Source organism: Dasypus novemcinctus, chromosome 18 (genome assembly GCF_030445035.2).
Source record: "Dasypus novemcinctus isolate mDasNov1 chromosome 18, mDasNov1.1.hap2, whole genome shotgun sequence".
Classification (NCBI taxonomy): Eukaryota; Metazoa; Chordata; class Mammalia; order Cingulata; family Dasypodidae; genus Dasypus; species Dasypus novemcinctus.
Window position 1 is genome coordinate 58,691,117 of NC_080690.1, and position 22,341 is coordinate 58,713,457.

At 45.2% G+C, this 22,341-nt stretch overlaps 1 protein-coding gene across 9 annotated transcripts in view; it reads left to right on the plus strand.

Moving 5' to 3' along the window:
- The window catches only part of SIPA1L3 (signal induced proliferation associated 1 like 3), a 255,782-nt gene that overhangs the window by 88,839 nt on the left and 144,602 nt on the right, over positions 1-22,341 (plus strand). For 2 of the 9 annotated variants that reach the window (XM_071209240.1, XM_071209242.1), the window contains exon 3: positions 5,661-5,844. The exons of the other annotated variants lie outside the window; for them this stretch is intronic. The gene's annotated coding sequence lies outside the window, so the exon portion shown is untranslated. The remainder of the gene's footprint in view (positions 1-5,660; positions 5,845-22,341) is intronic. 9 annotated transcript variants of the gene reach the window in all.

A 22,341-nucleotide genomic window follows, 5' to 3' on the forward strand; every position in this document is an offset into this window, starting at 1 on the left:
AAAGAATGTATATTTAAAGTCTCCTACTATTAATGTAGAATGTCACTTTCTCCCTTCAAATTAGTGGGTATTTGTGTCATATTTTTGGGGGCTCTGCTGTTAGGTACATATTTATTTATAATTGTTATGTCTTCTTGTTGAATTGACCCCTTTGTAGCTATATAGTGACCATCTTTGTCCCTGATAATGTTTTTTTACTATTTTACCTGATATTAATACAGCTACCCCAGCTCTCTTTTGGTTACTACTTGAATGGTATATTTTTTCCCATACTTTCACTTTCAACTTGCTTATATCTTTGAATTTAAGGTATCTCTTATAGGCAACATTTAGTTGGGTCATGCTTTTTTATACATTCTGCCAATATCTGCCTTTTGGCTGGAGAATTTGATCTATTTACATTTAATGTCACTATTGATAATACAAGGCTTTCTTCTGCCATTTTGCTATTTAGTCTTTGTAAATCTCATACCTTTTTTTCCCCTCAGTTCTTCTGTTAATGCCTACTTTCATATTTATTTAATTTTTTTATTGTGCCATGTTGAGTTCTCATTTCTCATTTCTATCTGGACATATTTTTTCCTTGTGGTTACCATGGGATTAAAATTTGACATTCTAACTCTATAACAGTGATATTTGATACTAACTTGACTTCAATAACATACACACTGTTCCTACACCCCACTGTCCCCCCACCTTTTTTTATTTATTTAATTTTATTTATACTGCCCCCCACCACCTGCACTTGCTGTTTGCGCACTGTGTCCATTCACTGTGCGTTCTTCTGTGTCTGCTTGTCTTCTCTTAAGAAGGCACTGGGAACCAATCCTGGGACTTCTGACATGGGAGAGAGGCACTGAATTGCTTGAGCTACCTTAGTTCCCTGGTTTTTTGTGTCTCTCATTGTCTTTCTGTCTGTGTCTCTTTTTTTTTTTTGCGTCATCTTGTTACATCAGCTCTCAGCGCAGGATACCTCTATGTGGTGCTGACCAACTCTCTGCAGTGCAGGCCAGCTCACTTTCACCAGGAGGCCCAGGGAACCAAACCCGGGATCCCCCATATGGTAGATAGGAGCCCAATCGCTTGAGCTACATCCTTTTTCTGTGCTTATTACAAGTTATATCTTTGTACATTTTTCATCAAAAACCGTAGATTTATCATTACTTTTTATGTATTTGTGTTTTTAGCACCTGTAGGAACTAAAAAGTGGAATTACATGCCAAAAAATACAATACAATAGTACTGGCATTTATATTTACCCGAATATAAGACCTTACCTGAGGTCTTTATTTCTTTTTGGCACTTTGAACCACTGTCTAGTTGCCCTTTCATTTTTAGTCTGAAGAATTCCCTTTAGCATTACTTGCGGGACAGGTCTAGTGGTGACAAACTCCCTCAGCTGTTGTTTATCTGGGAATGTCTTAACCTCTCCCTCATTTTTGAAAGAAAGTCTCACAAGATGTAAAATTCTTGATTGGTGATAGTTTTCTTTCAGCATTTTAAGTATTTCAACCCTCTCCTTTTTTACCTCCATACTTTCAGATGAGAAATCGGCACTTAATCTAATTGACTCCCTTACACAAAACTTATTGCTTTTCTCTTACAACTTTCAGAACTCTCTCCTTGTCCTTTGCATTTAACAGTGTGATCAGTATGTGATGGGGCATTTTTTTGCCTTCCAGTTTATCCTGTTTGGTGTTTGATTAATTTCTTGGATGTGCATATTCACATCTTCTGCAAAGTTTGGGTAGTTTGCTTCATTTCTATGAATATTCCTTCTGCCCCTTTCATTCTTTCTTCTCCTTCTGGGACTCCCATAATGTTTTTTTTTTTTTTTAAGATTATTTATTTATTTCTCTCCCCTCCCCCCCTTCCTCCAGTTGTCTGCTCTCTTGTGTCCATTTGCTGTGTTTTCTTCTGTGTCCGCTTGTATTCTTGTGAATGGCACCGGGAATCTGTGTCTCTTTTTGTTGCATCATCTTGCTGCACCTTTTTCGCGTGGGGCCACTCTCCTTACGGGGCACACACCTTGCACAGGGGGCTCCCCTACGTGGGGAACACCCCTGAATGGCATGGCACTCCTTGCACGTATCAGTACTGCGTGTGGGCCAACTTCACCACACGGGTCAGGAGGCCCTGGGTTTTTGAACCTTGGATCTCCCATGTGGTAGGCGTATACTGTATGCATTGAGCCAAATCTGCTTCCCCCATAATGTTTTTATCGGTATAGTTGATTTTTTTTATTATTATTATTTTTTTTTTTTTAAATTACATTAAAAAAAATATATGAGGTCCCATTCAACCCCACCGCCCCCGCCCCCCACTCCCCCCACAGCAACACTCTCTCCCATCATCGTGATACATCCATTGCACCTGGTAAGTTCATCTCTGAGCATCACTGCACCCCATAGTCAATGGTCCACATCATAGCCCAGACTCTCTCACGTTCCATCCAGTGGGCCCTGGGGGGATCTACAGTGTCCTGTAATTGTCCATGAAGCACTATCCAGGACAACTCTACGTCCCAAAAACGCCTCCACATCTCATCTCTTCCTCCCGTTCCCCACACCCAGCAGCCCCCATGGCTACCGTTCCCACACCCATTCCACATTTTCTCTGTGGACATTGGATTGGTTGTGTCCATTGCACACCTATGTCAAGTGAGGGCTTAGATTCCACATGGGTACTGGATGCACTCTTCCCGCTTCTAGTTGTAGACACTCTAGGCTCCATGTTGTGGTGGTTGACCTTCTTCAACTTCATGTTAGCTGAGTGGAGTAAGTCCAATAAGTCAAAGTGTAGGAGCTGAAGTCTGTTGAGGCTCTGGGCCTGGGTGTCATATTATCAGTCCAGAGATTCAAATCCCCAACATATATCTTAAACCCAGCACCAACTATAATTCCAATAAAGTAGCATGCAAGTCTTGTGAAAAGAGATCCCCTCTGAGTCCATTTCCATCACGCAGAAACACCAGCTCCAAAGAAGGGCCATCTGTCATGGCAGTGAACCCCTTCTGCCATGACCATAGAACCCGTGGGTCTCTTTATCCCTCAAAAGAACCAATACCTGGGGTTGTATCTACCTTATCTGTCTCTTGGACTCTGTTCAGTTGTACATAGGGGTATTCCTTCTGACAACCTCCAGACTCTTTTTTAGAGACTCACAGCCTTATAATCTCATTTCTCCTTTCCATTTCCCCTTTACATTAGGTCAAACCGCTTCCCGAAGTCATGTTATTATATGTAGACAGGTATATTCTGCTGTTCCACATTGAATCTTTAATTCAAGGTCATTTTCTAGTTGCTTCTTCAGCTGGTATGTGGTAGTGATCCCTCGGTGCCAGGGAGGCTCATCCCCGGGTGTCGTGTCCCACGCTGGGGGGAGGTATAGTTGATTTTGACCCAGTGGTCTCTTAGGCTGTTTCCTCAGCCTGACTCATTTCACCTACCTTGTCTTCAAGTTCACTGGGTTTTTACTTCTGCCAGTTCCATTCGGCTCTTGAAACCCTCCTAGGAACTTTTCATTTCTGTTATTGTGATCTTCAACTTCAGTAGTTGTTTGGTGCCTTTTTAAAATTTCTCTTTATTGAGATTTTCATATTCTTCATTCCTTGTTTTCCTGATATCCTTCAGTTCTTTCTCTGTATTTTCCATTATATCCTTGAGCATACCGAAGATCAATTTTTTAGAATTTTTATCCAGTATGTTCACATTCTGGTCGTCTTTGTTGATGGTTTTTTAGATTTGTATCCTCTTCCTTTGGATGAACCATCATTTCCTATTTCTCTGTCTTATAATATTTTCCTGCATACTGTACATTTTAATATTTTAAAATGTTAACTCTGCAATTTATTCTCTGAGGTGTTTGTTTCTTGAGTTTGTGACCATCTGATGATATGATAAGAGATTTTCTTTAGTGCCTGGATGGACCTGCTGTTAGTAAGGTCCACTCAAGGCAAATGCAAAGTGCAGCGTCCTCCCTGTCTTTTCTGGGCCTGTGTCTTGTCCTCAGCATGTGCTTGCTAGTGTCTTTAGCAGTTCACTGTTTCCAGGCCTTTCAATGCCTCTTCTTCTCAGGAGACAGACCTTCTCCCTCTCCTGGTATTCTTCTGTTGGACTTAAGGCAGGTAAGTCTCTAAGCTGCTGTCCCAGGCCATCTGCCCCAATTTTTTCTTATACTGCTTTCTCTTAGTCTCAAGTTGTTTGGAAGAGGTGGGGCACGCCAGGGAGGCTTTTCCCAAATCGTTCTTTCCCAAGGCCAGGAGTCCACAAATGGAGTGCTAGCCTGCTCCAAACTGCCCTGGGGAAGGCATGGGGGTGGGGCCAGGAAGGGCACCAGGAGCTTCTTCCAGGGCTCCCCAAAGCTATGCTTTCTTGACCTGCCCAGCAAATGCAGCCTTTCAGGAGTGGGAAAAAAAAAAGGTAGTTCCTAAGGGAACTGACATTCTACTGGGGAAGAAAACAATCATCATTTAAACAAACAAATATAGGATAAGTTGGAGGGGGATAAGTACTACAGAGCTGAAGAGAGCAAGGAAGGAGACTGAGAGTAACAGGGGGCTCTTTTAGACCAGGTAATCAGGGAAGGTCTGTCTGAGGAGGGTCTAATTAAGACAGATGCCCTACCTAATTTTTCCACCAGCCAGCTGGGAGATATATCAGTCAAATTTTATCACTTCTGAACTGGTTTCAGGAATTGTGGCAAACAGAATGTGTGTGAGGGGTAGCCTCTACTCGGCTGTAGTCCATTGTTGCCCTGAGAAAATGTGGGCTGAGTATTACCATGTCTTCTAGTTTTTTTCCCCAACAGAAGATAAAAATGAGCAATTTCACTAATCCATTGAACCCAAATTATGCTTATGAAATAATTTTGAGTGGTAAATAGATGAATGTATTTGTTCTTTTCATTGTTTTTTTTTAACAACATAATGGCTTTATATTTAATATAGTACTTCTCACCAAAGATGTTAATTGGTTAATCCATATAGAGATTTTTTCCTGCATGTGATCTTTTCTTCATTTCGTTGTTCAATATAAAGGTTTTTTACATTAAATTTTTTTCTCCATTGCAATATTAGATGCATTGAATACATTTTCTAATTTTTTCCCCAAAGAAATAAAGGGTTCAATTTCTGACTAAATTTAATATCTAAGTACACTATTAACTTGGGAGATGAAAAAAACAAAAATCTAATTAAAATGTGGAAAAAAGACTCCTCAACAATTCAGGAGGCAGTGATTATAAATGAAAAATGGCAATTTCCTAGGATTCTGAGCAAGAGGCTCCTTCTTACAATTTTGTGAGCTTCAGGACTTCTGAAACTATGGAATATTATTTATGCAAATTTCAGTCATATTATTTATTTGACCCCCTTTACAACCAGCAAATACAAATTACAGTCTGCTTTTTTCCAATGCTTTCTATGATGTGAAAAAAACGTTTTCCCCCATGTAACATACATCAATTTGTTCCTATTTATAGGGAAATGTCTAGAAATGGGAAATTACCTCATTAACTGTCTATTTCTTGGGAACTTTGACACCAAAGCCCAATTTTAACTTCAGTGGCACAAAGGTTTACAGGATGAGGTTTAATTTACGAAGACTTTTGCAGTCACACCTGTCCATTTCTCCTTTGTGCATATACCCCCAAACAAGCAGAAATGCCGGTAATGCTGAGAACCACCGCTAACAAGACAGCAATTACATCTTTGGCTTCTACTGGTTCAACAACAGGCAGCACCAGAAACAGTGAAACAAGGACTGTCGTCAGCTGTGTTGAAACTGAGGTCATGATGCAGAGATCTTGAAGTGGATCTTGAGGGCTGAAGATTCCAAGGAAGTGGTGTGTGTATGTGTGTGTGTGTGTGTAATTTTATCTGACTTGAAATACTCCCTTCCTGGAGCTCCAGATGCTAAGGCTAGGAAGTTCCACATGACACTGTCTTCCAGGAAGCAGCCTTTACAGGAATGTGTATTTATTTTTTAAGTTACTCTTTGTGGCAGAAGATACACATTTTTCCATTTTTGGTAGTGATATATATACCTTTTTAAATACATTTATTTAAGTTTAAAAGTGAGTTGATTTCAAAAAATAAAGTAAATAAGTAATTGTACAGGTAGGATGTAGATGGAGTTGAAAAGGAAGGGTGGGACATCAGGACGGAGGCTTGGTAAACACTGTCTGGTTCAGCCTTCCTCTCCTTTTCCTCTAGATCAGGGGTTCTCAATCATGGTCTTGACCATGTTTGCAAACTGAAGTAAGCAAACTATTACCGTGGCATATGCCCTGAGCTATTTGTGTCATGGTAGGGGCATTGACCAGGAATGCTTTCAAATTGCAAGAAAAGGAAACTCAGCTCACAGCAGATTAAACAAAGGAGAGTTGATTTCCCTCATAGAACAACAAACCGGGAGGGCCTTGGCCGCCAGTGTTAAGTTTGGTGGCTGAGTAATGGCAGGGCTGTGTCTCTCTGATTCTCTTGGCCTTCACTCTCACCGTTGCAAGGTTGCTGCCCCAGCCCCAGGCAGGACAAAGAGGGAAGGGAAACTTGTATAATGTGGCCTACCCCATCGTCAAAAAAGATGGAAAATTTTTCTTAGCTTTTCACCCCTCTCTGAGGAGGAAGCAAGAGGAAAGAGGGATTGAGCGTGTCAGCTGGGCTTGCTGGCCAGCAGTGTCTCCTTCCTCGGGTAAAGGAAAACAGTGGTAATTAACATTAATGGGCGCTGGCTTTGCCCAGCCCTGTTGTAAGCACTTAACGTGCATGGTCTCAGTTAGCCCTTACAGTCACCTTATGAATTCACAACTGGAATAGTCCCATAGTAATGATGAGGAAACTGAGGCACAGAGAGGTGAAGCTGCTTGCCAAGCAGAGGAGCCAGCGTGGGAACCCATGCAGACTGCCTTTGCTCTTGGCTGCTACACTTTCTTACCTTGTGGATGGTCCTGGGGGTCCCTGATGACTTCCCATCTAGCCTCAGATTAAATTCTTCCAGCAAGGGAGGAACAGGGCAGTATATTTTGCTTTGGAGCAGTTCGAATCATTAAAAAAGCTCTCTTGGGAATCACATCCACCTATTTGTAACTACCTCCCACCAGTTCTGGTCCAGCCCTGTTGAGCAACACCAGTCACACATCTTGGTAGCCCTTCAAGGACTTGCAAATGGCTGGGAAGAATTTTCCTGGCCTCCATTTTCCAGACAAAATGTACCTGTGCTTTTAGTCATTTTTCCTAGAATATGGCTTCCTATCTTGTTGCCTTCTCTGGAGTTCTGCTACTTTATCATTTCTCTTCATTAATTCAGCACACATTTATCATGTGCCTCTTTTGTGCCCAGCTCTGTGGTGTATGGTGCTGAAAGCAGAGTGGTGACTGGGATAGCCCTGGTCCTGCACTCTTATCCTGTGAGGGTGGCAGACCCTCAGACAGTGGCTGCCCAGGGGGCAGGGCTGTGATGGGCAAGTCTAGGGAGAGTGTGGGGTCAGAGAGGGCTTCCCCCAGCAGATTTGGGCCTTGGGAGGAGTAGCAGAGATTCACCAAGGAGCAGTTTCCCCTTGTCTACCTCTCCTTTCCTCAGTGAATCTCTTTCACTGAATCTCCATTCCTTTCCTCTGTAAAATGAAGAGTTTGGACTCAAGGGTCTCCATCCAGCCTGCCAGCAGATGTTGACTGGCAGATCCCATGTTCCTGGTCCTGTGCTAGGCACTAGGCTTACAGCAACACCCTCCTTGATATCCAGTGTTTTTGGAAGACTCTGCTGGTAAACACTCCAGAGTGATGAGAGTTCTAATGCAGGGAAGCCAGAGGGCTGTGGGAGCCCAATGGAGACACTTAACCCTGGCCTGACTTGGGAGTTTCGGGGCAAGCTCCTTGGAGAGGCAACATCAAAGACTGGTTGAGTGAAGTGGATTTGGCTCAACAGATACAGTGTCCCCCTACCACATGGGAGGTCTAGGGTTCAAACCCAGGGCCTCCTGACCCATGTGATGAGCTGGCTCATGCACAGTGCTAATGCATGCAAGGAGTGCCATGCCACACAGGGATGTGCCCTGCATAGGAGAGCCCAACGTGCAAGTAGTACACCCTGTAAGGAGAGCTGCCCAGTGCAAAAAAGGTGCAGCTGCCCAGGAGTGGCACTGCACCACACGGAGAACTGACGCAGCAAGATGACACAACAAAAAGAGACAGATTCCCGGTGCCACTGACAAGAATACAAGCAGACACAGAAGAACACATAGCGAATGAACACAGAGAGCAGACAACTGGGGGGGTGAGGGAGGCAGGGAAGGGGAGAGAAATAAATAAAAAATTAATCTTTAAAAAAAGAAAAAGATGGGTTGATATATTTGAGGCCAAGAGCATGGGCTCCAGAGTCCCGTTGACTTTGGTTCTAGTCATAGCTTAACCATTGGCTAGCCCCAGATGGGCAACTTAACTCTATTTCCTCCCAACCTTTTTTTTTTTTTTTTGAGGATTACAAATTTCAAGTACCTAGACATCTGACACAACATAGTCACATAATGGAGAATGAGATGATGATGATGAAGTAGTCAGATAATAGGTAATGAGGTGATGGTAGTGTGGTGGCAGTGGCGATGGTAAAGCCGGTGCATTCATTAGCCCGTACTCTGTTTGAGAAATTTGGCAGCTTAAGTCACCCACCCTGTAATGCCATAAGTGTTGTGATATTTACTCACCAAATACATTAGTGTTTACCATGTACCTAGCCTGGTGCCTGGATATAGCAGGACTACACTTGTACAGCTGCAGTGTGGGGCAGAAATTTCATAGAAAAAAAGAGTTTTTTAGTGTCTTTTGGAAACGCACAGCTGTCAGCCCACCATTGAAAACCCTGCCTTTCTCCCCCAGTCTTCATTGGCCTTGAGAGTGCAAGCTGCCCTTGACCTCTGTGGCCAGAATGCATGGATGCTCCATTCAGCCTAGCCCATCAGCCAAGTCCCAAATTAGACCTGACAGTGTGATTTATTTTCTGGGATAGAGCCAGGAGGGCAGAGCCCCAGTGGGTGATTCCACGGGAAGGTTGTCAACCTGAGTTAGTCCAGGCCCTGTCACACAGCCTTGCTGTTTGAGCTTCCTGCAGCTAACAGAGTTTTCCAGGGTATTACTGGCTTCTGAGCAGCCTCCTCCCTCATCCGCAAGGGCCGGGACTTGCCTGTGATCCCTAAGGAGCTGTGTTTGATGAGTGCCCTCAAGGCAGTCCATGTCAATGGAGTGGAGGCTCCGAGTCTTTTCACCCGCCTCATCAGAAATTGGAAGTGGCGATTCCCTGGGGGAGTTGTTGTTCTGTCATCCCCCTCTCTCATCCTTTCAGAGCTTCAGTACTGTCAGCTGGGAAGCCGTTGCCTTGCTCCTCATCTCCCAGTCCAGTGATCACAATTGTCTCTGCCTCTGGCTGCCTTCATTCATTTACACGAATGCCGGTGACAAGCAAAATTTTGCTGCAATAGTGAATTAACCCTGGAATCCTGGAAATTTGACACAGCAAGTATAGATTTCTTACTAATGACACAAGACAGATGAGGTAGGGGACTTTGTTTTGTACCTCAGGGACCCAGGCTGACAGGGGCTTCCCTGTCTTGTAGCTTTACCTACTGGAACACCCAACCTCCAGGATCACCACAGCAGGAGAGGAGGACTCGATGGTGGCTCACTGGCACTTAAATGCCAAGGCTCACTGCTGCTCACATGGCCCTGCCTATTCCAAGGGAGCTGGGAAAGGGGGAGCACATGGATATTCAATGAGTGGCTATTATCAAGACCACAATAGACATTTGTAATATTTCTTAAGCACATATTGTGTATCCAGCCTTCCTAAGAGCTCCAGAAATAAAAAGGAGTTCCTGCCTTCCTGGAGCTCATGGTCCAATGGAGGAAACAGAGTCTAAGTTAGTACTACAGAAACAACTGTGTCATTACATCCGCAGTAAGTGCCCTGCCAGAGGAGCCCAGAGGGCTGAGAGCTTATCTTAGAGGGGCTGACATGTTTAGGGAGGTCAAGAGATGTCATAAGGACTGACATTTGAGAGGCAGCTGAAGGATTAGTAAGCCTTCACTGAATGGCAGTGGGGGAGCATTCCTGGTAGAGAGTAGCTGGGAAGGGCCAGTATGACTGCAGGGTCATGAGTGGGGGAAAGGAAAGGGCAGCACACCACGAGGGTTTCTTTAGCCATGTGGAGGAACTGGGTGTTTGGTGTATGCACCTTTTGGAGCTGCTAATAGAATGAAATGAGCTCATTCTTTCAACACATGCTGAGTTCCTGCTCTATGCCAACCATTGTTTTAGGTGCTAGGGACGTAGCAGTGAACAAGACCAACAAATATCCCGGCTTCTGTGGAGCTGGCATTTTAGAAGGGGGAGACTAACACCCACAGGAAAAATAAGTAAATAAGATAACTTTAGGGACGCGGAATTGGCTCAACAGTCTGCCTACCACATGGGAGGTCCAAGATTCAAACCCAGGGCCTCCTGACCCGGGTGGTGAGCTGGCCCATGCGCAGTGCTGATGCACGCAAGGATTGCTGTGCCATGCAGGGGTGTCCCCTGAATAGAGGAGTCCCACGAGGAGTCCCGTAAAGGGAGCCTGCCCCACGAGAAAAAAGCACAGCCTGCCCAGGAGTGGCGCTGCACACACGGAGAGCTGACGCAGCAAGATGATGCAACAAAAAAGAGACACAGATTCCCAGTGCCATGAATAATGCAAGCAGACACAGAAGAACACACAGCGAATGGACACAGAGAGCAGACAACGGGGGAAAGGGGAGAGAAATAAATCTTTAAAAAAAAAAAAAACTTGGTGAAAAAAACTGTTGTGACCAAGAAATAGGGTAGTAAAACACCCTGTAAGAGAATGTGTTTATTTGGATGCTTTGGAAGCCCCATTCTTACTGGTTTAAATTAAACAGTTGGGAAATGTGTGGGTACCCCGACTCCAAGTCCAAAGGCTCTTTGGGCGCATTCTGGGTTGGTGACATAGCAGCTCAATCTTGCATCATGGACCCAGGTTCATTTTGCCCACAGCACTGCTCTCCATGATGTTGGCTTCAGCTTAAGGCAGGTCCCTTCCACGGTCATAGGACAGCAGTTAGGGGTGCTGTTTGTAGTGGTGGGAGCTGGACCTTTTTCAAACTCCGTATGCCCCAAGGATCTTCCGATAGTCCACCTTTGTAGACAGTGGATTGTAGATGCCAGTGGGAGAGCAGGGAGAGCTGCTGCTACGGTCCAGGCGGGAAATGATAAGGACAGGACCAGGATCAGGATAGTAGAGGGTGAGGGTGGGCAGGTTCTGGGTACATTTTGGAGGTAACACGGCAAGGTTTGCTTAACAGAGTGGTTGCCTGAAAGGAATGCTGAGTACACACATGCAAACACACACCAGTGTCCTCCAGGTACTGTGTCTTTCTTTTCTTAAAGACATGGTGCATATTTGCATATAACAAGCACTGAGAAATACTGGAGGAAAGAAGTCTGGTGCTTTAACCACAGAACTCTTGTTTTCTAAAAGACACCTAATAACATTTTCTGCAGAATAATTTGGTAAATCTTTCTTTAATAGTGATTCCCATCCTGCCCTGCTGCCTGCATATTAGAATCATGTGGGAGGCTTGAAAATAATCTGAAGGCCTGGGCCCCAGATATTTAAATTAGAATCATTGGAAGTGGAACCTGGGCATAGGAGGGGGGCGGGGGGGGGGGGCGGGTGTGTGTGTGTGTGTGTGTGTGTGTGTGTTTTAAAGCTCCCAGGAATTTCCAAGTATGTAGCCGAGGCTAAGAACAACTATTTCGTTATGTTGTTGGGCGAGGTTCACTTTAACAGGCTTTGTTTGTTTGGATTTGTAATTATCAAACTCATACTTCTTTAAAAAAAAAAAAAAAGAAATCAGAAATCAAAGGACCCCAAATCCCCCAGGTTTTTGCAAGTTGGTATGTGTCTTCCAGATTGTTTTTAATAACTGTACTAAAAAATATCATATGTGTCCCCAAACAAGGTGACTCCCATCTCTCCAAAGAGAAAATTTAAAAAGGGGAAAAAAAAAGTTTAGGGGTCAACTTGAAATGTTTAGAGATATAGATGATATAATCAGTTGCCTATTTATATTTTTTTTAATTTATTAATTTTGTGACATTTAGACTTATAAAAACAAAAATGTTGCATTCAAAATGTTGCTTATATCCTCTCACATATTATGGAACACCTTATTCACACTCTTCACTGGCATCTTTATTATCACTGGAGTCAGTTTTTTAATCATCCATTTATACTTCTAGAACATAGCAGCTGCAAGTCCATCTAAATTGTTTATGACATGACACTTCTTGAATCTGTGTGTTATGTTATTGCTGGTATTTTACCCCTTGCCTCAAGAACCCAGACACAGGGAAACGGACTTTGGCCCAGTGGTTAGGGCGTCCGTCTACCACATGGGAGGCCCGCGGTTCAAGCCCCGGGCCTCCTTGACCCGTGTGCAGCTGGCCCATGCGCAGTGCTGATGCGCGGCAAGGAGTGCCCTGCCACGCAGGGGTGTCCCCGCATAGGGGAGCCCCATGCGCAAGGAGTGCACCCATAAGGAGAGCCGCCCAGCGCGAAGGAGGGAGCAACCTGCCGAGGAATGGCGCCTCCCACACTTCCTGTGCCACTGACGACAACAGAAGCGGACAAAGAAACAAGACGCAGCAAAAAGACACAGAAAACAGACAACCAGGGGAGGGGAGGGGATTAAATAAATAAAAATAAATCTTTAAAAAAAAAAAAAGAACCCAGACACATACCCTTGAAGAGTTGTAAAAAATTTCCTCCTATTGTTGTATAATACATTGGTGATCTCTATAATATAGCCACTAATTTATTATGTTACATTAAAAAAAAAGAAGTTGATGGTTTTTTAAGGACAATTACTAAAACTAGATAAGTAAATGAATAAATGTGAACATATAAAAGTGGTACATATGCACTTGCTTTTGAGTCAGACTAATCATTACAATATGAGTAATAAATGACAATTAAGGAAATATCTCCACAGAAGTTCATCTTGGCACTTTGCTTCAAGACAGTTTTCAGTATTATCTTACTCACCTTTTTTTTTTTTTAATTTTCAAAATTCCATTTTAAATGTACCCCTATATACAGTAAGACTTTTATATCACATATTTTGTTTAAATTAATGTTGTTTACAATTATGTCCCCATCTTGCTCTTTAAATGGATCTCTAAAGGACCTCTTTACAGTGACATACAACACTTGGAGTTGTGGGCTCAAGCCCTTAGGAATAGCCACTATCTGTTTTTTTTGTTTTTTGGTTTTTTTTAAAGATTTATTTATTTATTTAATTCCCCCCCTCCCGTGGTTGTCTGTTCTTGGTGTCTGTTTGCTGCGTCTTGTTTCTTTGTCCGCTTCTGTTGTCGTCAGCGGCACGGGAAGTGTGGGCGGCGCCATTCCTGGGCAGGCTGCACTTTCTTTTCACGCTGGGCGGCTCTCCTCACGGGCGCACTCCTTGCGCGTGGGGCTCCCCTTCGCGGGGGACACCCTTGCGTGGCAGGGCACTCCTTGCGCGTGGGGCTCCCCCACGCGGGGGACACCCTTGCGTGGCACGGCACTCCTTGCGCGCATCAGCGCTGCGCATGGCCAGCTCCACACGGGTCAAGGAGGCCCGGGTTTGAACCGCGGACCTCCCATATGGTAGACGGACGCCCTAACCACTGGGCCAAAGTCCGTTTCCCGCCACTATCTGTTATATGCCTCCTTTTTTATTGTTGCCAAAACTAGTATCATTTAAGTCTTTAGAAACTAATGTGTCTTTCTCAAATAGCACTTTGTTCAAAATAAATTAATATGAAAGACTCTGAAAGGCATCTGTATTTCTAAGGAAAGTGTTTTTTTTTTGGAGGGAGGAGCTTGCTTTATATTTGGTTAGATCTGGTATCCAAAATAAATTAATTAGGTTAAATGCACACATACAAAGAGCTGAGTGGTGTGTGAGCTTCCTGCCATGAGCTGTAACTGATTGGAGAACCCAAGTTCTCAGACTTCCCCAGCTTAATCTCATTCATTCATTCATCAATAATTCCCAGTCAGCTATCTAAGAACTGGTATATAAAGGTCAGTGGTAAAGATGGCCTGTGTTGGAATTGCAGCCCTCCACCTCTAGCTAGCATGTGACTGCAGCCAAAGCCTTTAACCTCTCTGTGCCTCAGTTTCCCATCTGCAAAATAGAGGTGATAATGCTGCCTACCTCGTAACAGTGGTCATGGGGATTCCGGGATTTAGTGCAAATCAACAATGCTAGGTGAAACATGATCCAAACTGACATATTGTCATAGTTCACTACAGAAATACCAACATGATGGATTACCAGTGCTTCCACAGGCCTTGCCAGGGGTACAGGCTCCATATCGTCTTTATAAAATCCAGAGTATTATGAATTCCAAAACAAAGCTGGCACAACCACAGGTTTGAGAAAGGGATGGTGCAGCTGTATACACAAAGCACTTTGCATTGTGCCCATCATATGGTAAATACTCTGTAAATGGTAGCCATTACTAGTTATTATTACTAGTATTATTATTCAAAGTGCATACCTCATCATCTTTAATCGTCATGGAAATGTAAAGGAGCACCACAGCGAGATACACTACACACCCAAGGGCTAAGATCAGAATACAGCACAGGGGGATATGAGGTCAGAGAGTTACACATAAGGCCTTGTTGGGACTGTAGCTTTTCTCCTGAATGTCTAAGGGGAGGGCTGTGAGCAGAGGAGGGACATGATGTGACTCCGATATTAACAGAGGCAGGGTGGAGGCATGTGGAGCCTGGGGGAGGAGGCTCCTGAGATGGTCTGTGGTCCAGGCAGGAGATGGGGGGCAGGGGGCAGGAGACTGGATGTGGAAAGTTCAGGAAAAGAGAGGGTTCTAGGATGCCATGTAGGTTTTTAGCCAGAACCGAAGTAGGTGAGTGGTGAAGGCATTTATTTGAAGACCACCAGGGTAGAAGTTTGCAAGGACAGCAGAAGGTGGTATGAAGAATCAAGATGACAGGTTTGGATCTGTTACTTGGAAGGTACCTTTTAAACAACTGCATGAGATAGCAAGTCAGTATTTGAACATTACAAATCTGGAGGTCAAAGGAAAGGGCTAGGCTTGAGATATAAGTTTAGGAGTCCTCAGCAAGAAGCTGTGGTATTTAAAGCCAGAGGACTGAATGAGGTCCCCAATGGAGAAATGTTGACAGGCTATAGAAAAGCTGTCCTGAGAGAATGAGGAGAACTCACAGAGGAGGCTGGGAAGGGGCATCAGTGAGGAGGGAGGAAGGCACACGGAGGAAGATAAGGGCCGCGAAATAGTGATGGGAGCAGAATCAAGAGAGACAGGGCTTTGTGTCTGTCCGCCTAGAAGATGTGCAGTGGGTGAGGTGTAACCACACATTTTGTTTGTCGTTTCCAGTGTGCTCAGGCCATGCCTGACACAGTAGCTGCACAATAAAAATAGATTAATCACCCCTTGGACTGGAAGGAGTAGAACTGGCAGGGGCCTTTGGAGTCAGAGACTGTCACTTGAGAGTATAGCAGAAAATGCCCCCAGGATGTGCTCAGGACTGGGCTCCAGTCCCAAGTGATGCTGGGGTTAAGGAATTACCGATTGCCAGCATCCATGGGCAGGGCTGGCCTCACTGAACTGTTGTGAGGAGACCAAAAGGTCATGCTGTGAAACACTGTGGGTGTTTAAGAAATATGAACTGTTATTTAAAGTAATAGTATCATTACCACTGTTCTGTTTTCATAGCACTCATAATCTAGTTATGGAGACATGTATTAATGAATCACTTATAGCCACGTAATTATAATTGTAGTAATTAATACTACCTTTTTTTTTTTTCTTTTTAAGTACCCAGTGCTTTGAGAGAGAATAACAAGGCAGGAGGTGAGGGGGTTATTCCAGGGTGGGGAGTAGGGGGCAGGTCTGTAAAGGCTTTTCTGTTATAAGTGACCAGTAGGCCTAGACTTGAAGGATGAACAGGAACAAACCCAGGGCAAGCTGGAGTCTGGGAGTGTTTGGGGCAGGGGGAGTAGCCTGCGTAAAGGCCCTGAGGTGGGGAGGAAACGGACATGCTGGGAGAACAGAGAGAAGGTCAGTGGCTGGAGCAGAGTGAAGGGGGAGCAGAGCTCAGTAGGGTCAGTCATATTGAGCTTGGTGAGCTGTGGTAAGAAATTTGAACTTTCTTCCCATGGACCTTGGGAACCGCAGGGTTTTCAGGAAAGGAGATAGGATTTGTTTTTAACACCCCTGAGAGTACTTTTTTTCCAAGGCTTGGTGTCCTAGCTGCCTTCTTCCCCCGGACAGTTTGTGCTGATTGCTACAAGTCGGAGTCTCTAGCCTTCCCCAGCTCTGCAGCACCTTGAAGCATCTTGCTGTCATCTGGCCACTTGGCCTGCAGGGTTAACAGGAGCTTTATGTAAGGAGAAGGTGACCTGGTTCCAGACTCGTCATTCCCTGGGAAAGAAACAGCTTGCTGATCCACCCCCAGGGCACTGGGAGACCCACAAAGTTGGTGCTGACAGCACTGCCTCTTCCTCATACAGGCTTTGGGCCTTGCCGACCATGATCCCTTCCTCTCAGGGAAGAGACCTCACCTTGCCCTCTGCAAAGAAGGCCTCATGCCTCACTTCTTCCCAAGCCCAGAGCTGCCAGCAGCCGCTCCCCTCCCCCCAGCCCCCTTTCCCCACTCTCACACCTGCTTCCCTGTTTCTTTTGTAAGATGCCAACCAGTATGCTTCTCTTGGTTCCTTCTCCAGGTCCTGGAGAGGTATGGGGCAGAGTGGGGAGTTTCCAGATTACCTTTGTCTCAAAACCACACAGGAAATGGCTCTTCTGTGGCTGAGATTTTGGAAGGCCCTGTGTCCTAGCCCATTAGTGAGGGCCCAGAATGAACCCCCAGTCCCCCTCTGGTCTGGAAATGGCATCAGATTCCTGGGGTGTGGGGAAGCCCAGTTCCCAAGTGGTTCCTCCAAACCTGCTGCCCTGGCATATCTGCCCAAATGGCCTCTGCCTGCTGCTGGGTAAGTGGAGGGCGTTTCTGTCATTTCTGATGTGCCCCCGAGCAAGGTGGGCTCTGACCCACCTCCCTTCAGAGCACTTGGGTGCATTGTGAATAAGGCTGGGGAAACCCATATAGCTTTTATCTGTGACTTCTTAGCAGCAGCCACCTGGGACATCCTTCAGCAGCTGACTGGTTAAACAAACATTAAACAAATGGCTTCCCTGTCCAGACCTGGTTTTGTTGCTAAGTGCTCACTCAATCCTCTCAGCAACCCTATGAAGTAGGAACCTTATAGACAAGGAAACTGAGGCACAGATATGTCAGGTTGCTTGCCTGAAACACAGCTAGTAAGTGGTGGAGTCAGGATTTGAACCCAGGGGGCCTGGCTTCATAATCACTATATCATGGTCTCCTGCCTGCCCCCCCCCCCCACATACTCCTTATTGTCTCACCCTTTTGATTTTCTTCATAACACTTACTGTAATCTTTGTATTGACTTGTGTCCTGCCCCATGACTTCCTTTCACAAGTAATCTCCTATCTGATCATAGTAATTATGTCTTTTTCATTGCTGTATCTCCAACACCTGGAACAATACCTGACACACAGTAGCTGCTCAATAAGTATTTGTTGAGTGAATGAATGAGGTTTCCAGTGACAAGGATCTGGAGAAACTGGATCTCTCATACATTGCTGGTGGGAATGTAAAATGGTGCAGCCACTCTGGAAAATAGTCTGGCAGTTTCTTACAGAACTAAATATGCCAATAGATATGATCCAACAATTGCACTTCTGGGCATTTATGCCAGAAAAATGAACACTTGTGTTTATCCAAAATCCCATCCACAGTTCATAGCAGTTTTATTCATAATAGCCCCAAATTGGAAACAGCCTAGGTAACCCTCAGCAGGTGAATGGTTAAACAAACATGGCATTATATACCATGGAATATGACTTAACTATAAAAAGGAACGAAGTATTCATACACAGTTTTTATGAACCTCAAGGGAGTTATGTTGACTGAAAAAAAAAAAGAGCCAATCCCAGAAGATTACATACTAGAAGCAGACTTCGCCCAATGGATAGGGCGTCTACCTACCACATGGAAGGTCCGTGGTTCAAACCCCGGGCCTCCTTGACCTGTGTGGAGCTGGCCCATGCACAGCGCTGATGCGTGCAAGGAGTGCCCTGCCACTCAGGGGTGTCCCCCGCGTAGGGGAGCCCCACGCTCAAGGAGTGCGCCCCGTAAGGAGAGCCCAGCGCAAAAGAAAGTCCAGCCTGCCCAAGAATGGCGCCGCACACATGGAGAGCTGACACAGCAGGATGACGCAACAAAATGAGACACAGATTCCCAGTGCCGCTGATAAGGATAGACGCGGTCACAGAAGAACACACAGCGAATGGACACAGAGCAGACAACTGGGGATGGGGTGGGAAGGGGAGATAAATAAATGTTTAAAAACGATAAATCTTTAAAAAAAAAAAGATTACATACTATACTGTATGGTTCCATTTATATAATGTATTTTTTTAAGGTGGTACTGGGGATTAAACCTGGGACCTTATACATGGAAAGCAGGCGCTCAAACCTCTGAGCTATAGCCAGTGCCCTGTATAACATTTTTTAAATGGCAGAATTTTAGAAGTGAAGAATCACGTAAGTGGTTGCCAGAGGTTAGGGACCAAGGTGGAAGTGGTTATAAAAGACAGCACCAGGGGTCCTTGGGATTCACATCTTGACTATGGTGGTGGGTACACAAGCACACACATGGGTAAGAGTTGTATAGAACCAAATACACAAATGAGTGCAAGTACAGGTGGGGAGCTCTGAGTTAAAATTGGTAGATTCTATGAGTATTAATATCCTGGTAACAATATTATACTATAGTTTTGCAAAATGGTACCATTGAGGGAAACTGGATAAAGGATATATGGTCTGTCTTTGAATTCCATCTTAAAACTGTATATGAATCTACAATTATCTGGGTAAAAATTTCAATTAAAAAAAGTTGCCAATAAGGCTGGAGGAGAGAGAAAATGGGAACAGGCTTGGGGGGGGGGGGGAGTGCAGTTGGCATGGTGCTCAGGAGAACCGGGGAAATGGGCAGGGCAGAGCCCTCAGCCTGGGGCCTTGTAGGCCAAGGAGAGTTTAGGGTCTACCCTGAGGTAAACCTTGATGGAAGGGTTTCAGGCTGGGGAGGGACCTGGCCAGATTTGCATTTTTAAATGCTACCTCTAACTCTGGCTGCTGCCTTAAGGGGCTGAGACTGGGGTCAGAGAATCAGGTGAGAGAGCCACAGCAGGGCACCCGTGGGCAGTGAGCAGATGGGAGAGCTGTTAGGGGCCAGAACTGATCAGGCTCCGAAGGCAAAGATTGAGGCCACTCCGGGATCCAGACTGGCCAGTCCTCCTCCCTGTTTGACCTCACGCTTTGGAGGGCTGAAAAGGGGCTTGATGTGCAGGGAAGGTGCCCTGGCTCCAACCTCCTGAACCCCATGGAAAGAAAGAGCTTTATAATCAAATCTGAGTCTCCACAAGGCTGTCAAGACAGATGTACCTGTGGGACCCTTCCCTGAAGGTCGGGAAATTAGGAAGAGCAGTTTGGGGGAAGGAACCAGGTACTCCGTAGTACAGCCATGTGAGATACCAAGGCTTGGTTTTATGCTGCTGACTGACGTGTCCATACCTGTGTTACCTTTGTTATACATGTCAGAATTCACCGTGTACAGTTAAAATAGGTACACTTTACTATATGTTGTTATACCTCAGTAATTAAATACATATACATATACCATCAAATAATAATGACAATAAGGTAGCTCATTTTATTCAACATATACTATGTGTCAGGCTCTGTGCTAAGCATTTTTCCTATGTTAATTCATTTTAACCTCAACAATTCTGTAAACTGGGTACTTTTTTTTTTTAATATTTTTTTTTATTGACTTTGTAATAATATTACATTAAAAATATATATGTGAGGTCCCATTCAGCCCCACCCCCCACCCCCCCCTCTCCCCCCCCCAACAACACTCGTTCCCATCATCATGACACATCCATTGGATTTGGTAAGTACATCTTTGGGTACCTCTGCACCTCATAGTCAATGGTCCACATCATGGCCCATACTCTCCTCCATTCCATTAAACTGGGTACTTTTATTCCTATTTTATAAATGAGGCAACTCAAGTGAAACCACTTATCCAAGGCCACAGGGCAAGTAGGTGGCTGAGCAGGGGCAGGCTGACTCCAGAGAGCAGGTACCTTTGCCTTGCCTTCTGCCTCACCTGAGCCTTTCCCTTTCCTCTGAAGCACTACAGTGGGTGTGGGCGCCTGGCTGAGGGCCCCGGGCTGTGTCCCTGCTCAGAGATCCCAGCTGCAGGCAGACCTTTGGCCAGAGCAGATCCCGAAGCTCAGCCTGTGACTGAGGAGCAGAGCAGCCGCAGGAGAGCCAGGCAGCTTTCTGGTCTTGCCTCTCCTCCCCAGCACCAAGCCAGCTGAGAATTAACACCCACCCCCCCACCGTTATCAGGAGAAATAAAACATAAGAAAGTGGCCTAGCTCGGCTGTTGTAAAGAATGAGGGAAATGGAATAAACCACTCCAAAGGTGGGCCATGCCCTCGTGCACAGAGGACAGCGCAGCTGACCATTCCTATGGCATCATGGGTAGTGCTGCCTGGACTGACCAAAGGACGTGCATCTTGACACCTGTAAGTGTTCTCCATACACAGAGATTAACTGGTCCTTCCTGTTTATTTCTCTGGTGCCCCATTTCCCTCTTGCAGAGATCTTCACTTGTTTAACGGTCAAAAAAAATGACTGACTTATTTGTGGGTTTCAATTAGAATGCTTTTTTTTTTTTTTTTAAAGATTTATTTATTTATTTAATTTCCCCCCCTCCCCTGGTTGTCTGTTCTTGGTGTCTATTTGCTGCGTCTTGTTTCTTTGTCCGCTTCTGTTGTCGTCAGCGGCACGGGAAGTGTGGGCGGCGCCATTCCTGGGCAGGCTGCACTTTCTTTTCACGCTGGGCGGCTTTCCTCACGGGCGCACTCCTTGCGCGTGGGACTCCCCCACGCGGGGGACACCCTTGCGTGGCAAGGCACTCCTTGCGCGCATCAGCACTGCGCATGGCCAGCTCCACACGGGTCAAGGAGGCCCGGGGTTTGAACCGCGGACCTCCCATATGGTAAACGGACGCCCTAACCACTGGGCCAAAGTCCGTTTCCCTAGAATGCTTTTAGTTGCAAGTAACAAAACCCTGGCACCATCTGGTCAAACAGTAAAGACATTTAATACATCCTGGAAATCCAAAGGTGGGTGGGCATAAAGTGGCGTAGGATCAGCAGATGAGCATGTCTGTCATCGTGTACTCAGGTACTCAGCATTAACGCCATCCAAGGCCTGTTTGCCTCTTAGTCCCAAGATGGCTGCCAGTGCCAGTCAGGGTCATTTGCTCTCTGGTCCACAGGCAGCAAGAGAAAGAGATAGATGCCGACTTCCTTCCCTAATCTCTGCAGTATAAATTCTTCCCTTCAGTCTGACTGGTCCAGCTTAGGTCATGTGACACATGTCCCCCAAGCCCATCAGAATCTGGAGAGGAATACTGCACCCTGATTGCCTTAGACCAGGTCTAAAGAACTGGGAATGGGCAGATGAATCCCAAAACACAGTTGGGTTCTTTGAGGAAGGGAGGAATGGGTATTGAGCAGATAACCAAATGTCTGCTCCATGAGAGAAACACCTCCAAGTTTAGTTCCTGACAAAGGCACGCTAATTTAACAAATTCTGTCAGGCCCAACAGATTTTGTGGCATTTGAGAACAAAGTGTGGTTTTCTTTTGAAGAAGTTTAGTGACTTGTGTCCAGTTTCTGCCTTCTGCCTCTTCCACCCTCACATAATCCTACAAAAAGTGGGACTTCTTGTCTCTTGGCAGACAGCGTGTATGTCACCTCCCTTGTCACTAGGTAGGTTTTTAGGGTATTTTTCCCTCATCTTTTATTCCTCTTTCCATCCTCCCACTCTCTGAAGCATTTGTGTTATGTCTACAGCAAATACATATCCTTCCAAATGTATATTGAAGTTTAGGTGAAGAGTCAGCTTACAGAAATGGTTTGGGGCCCCATATCTCATGTTTCTGTTTCTTCCTGTTTTCAACAAATAGCACATTTTGGGGATCTAGCCATGTAGCTTTGTGTGCCCCCGGTGTGTGGTGTCTGAACTGCGGACTGGTCTTACATGACGACGTGTGTCTGCCTGACCTCACATTTCTAGTCCTCTGCTGGTGGG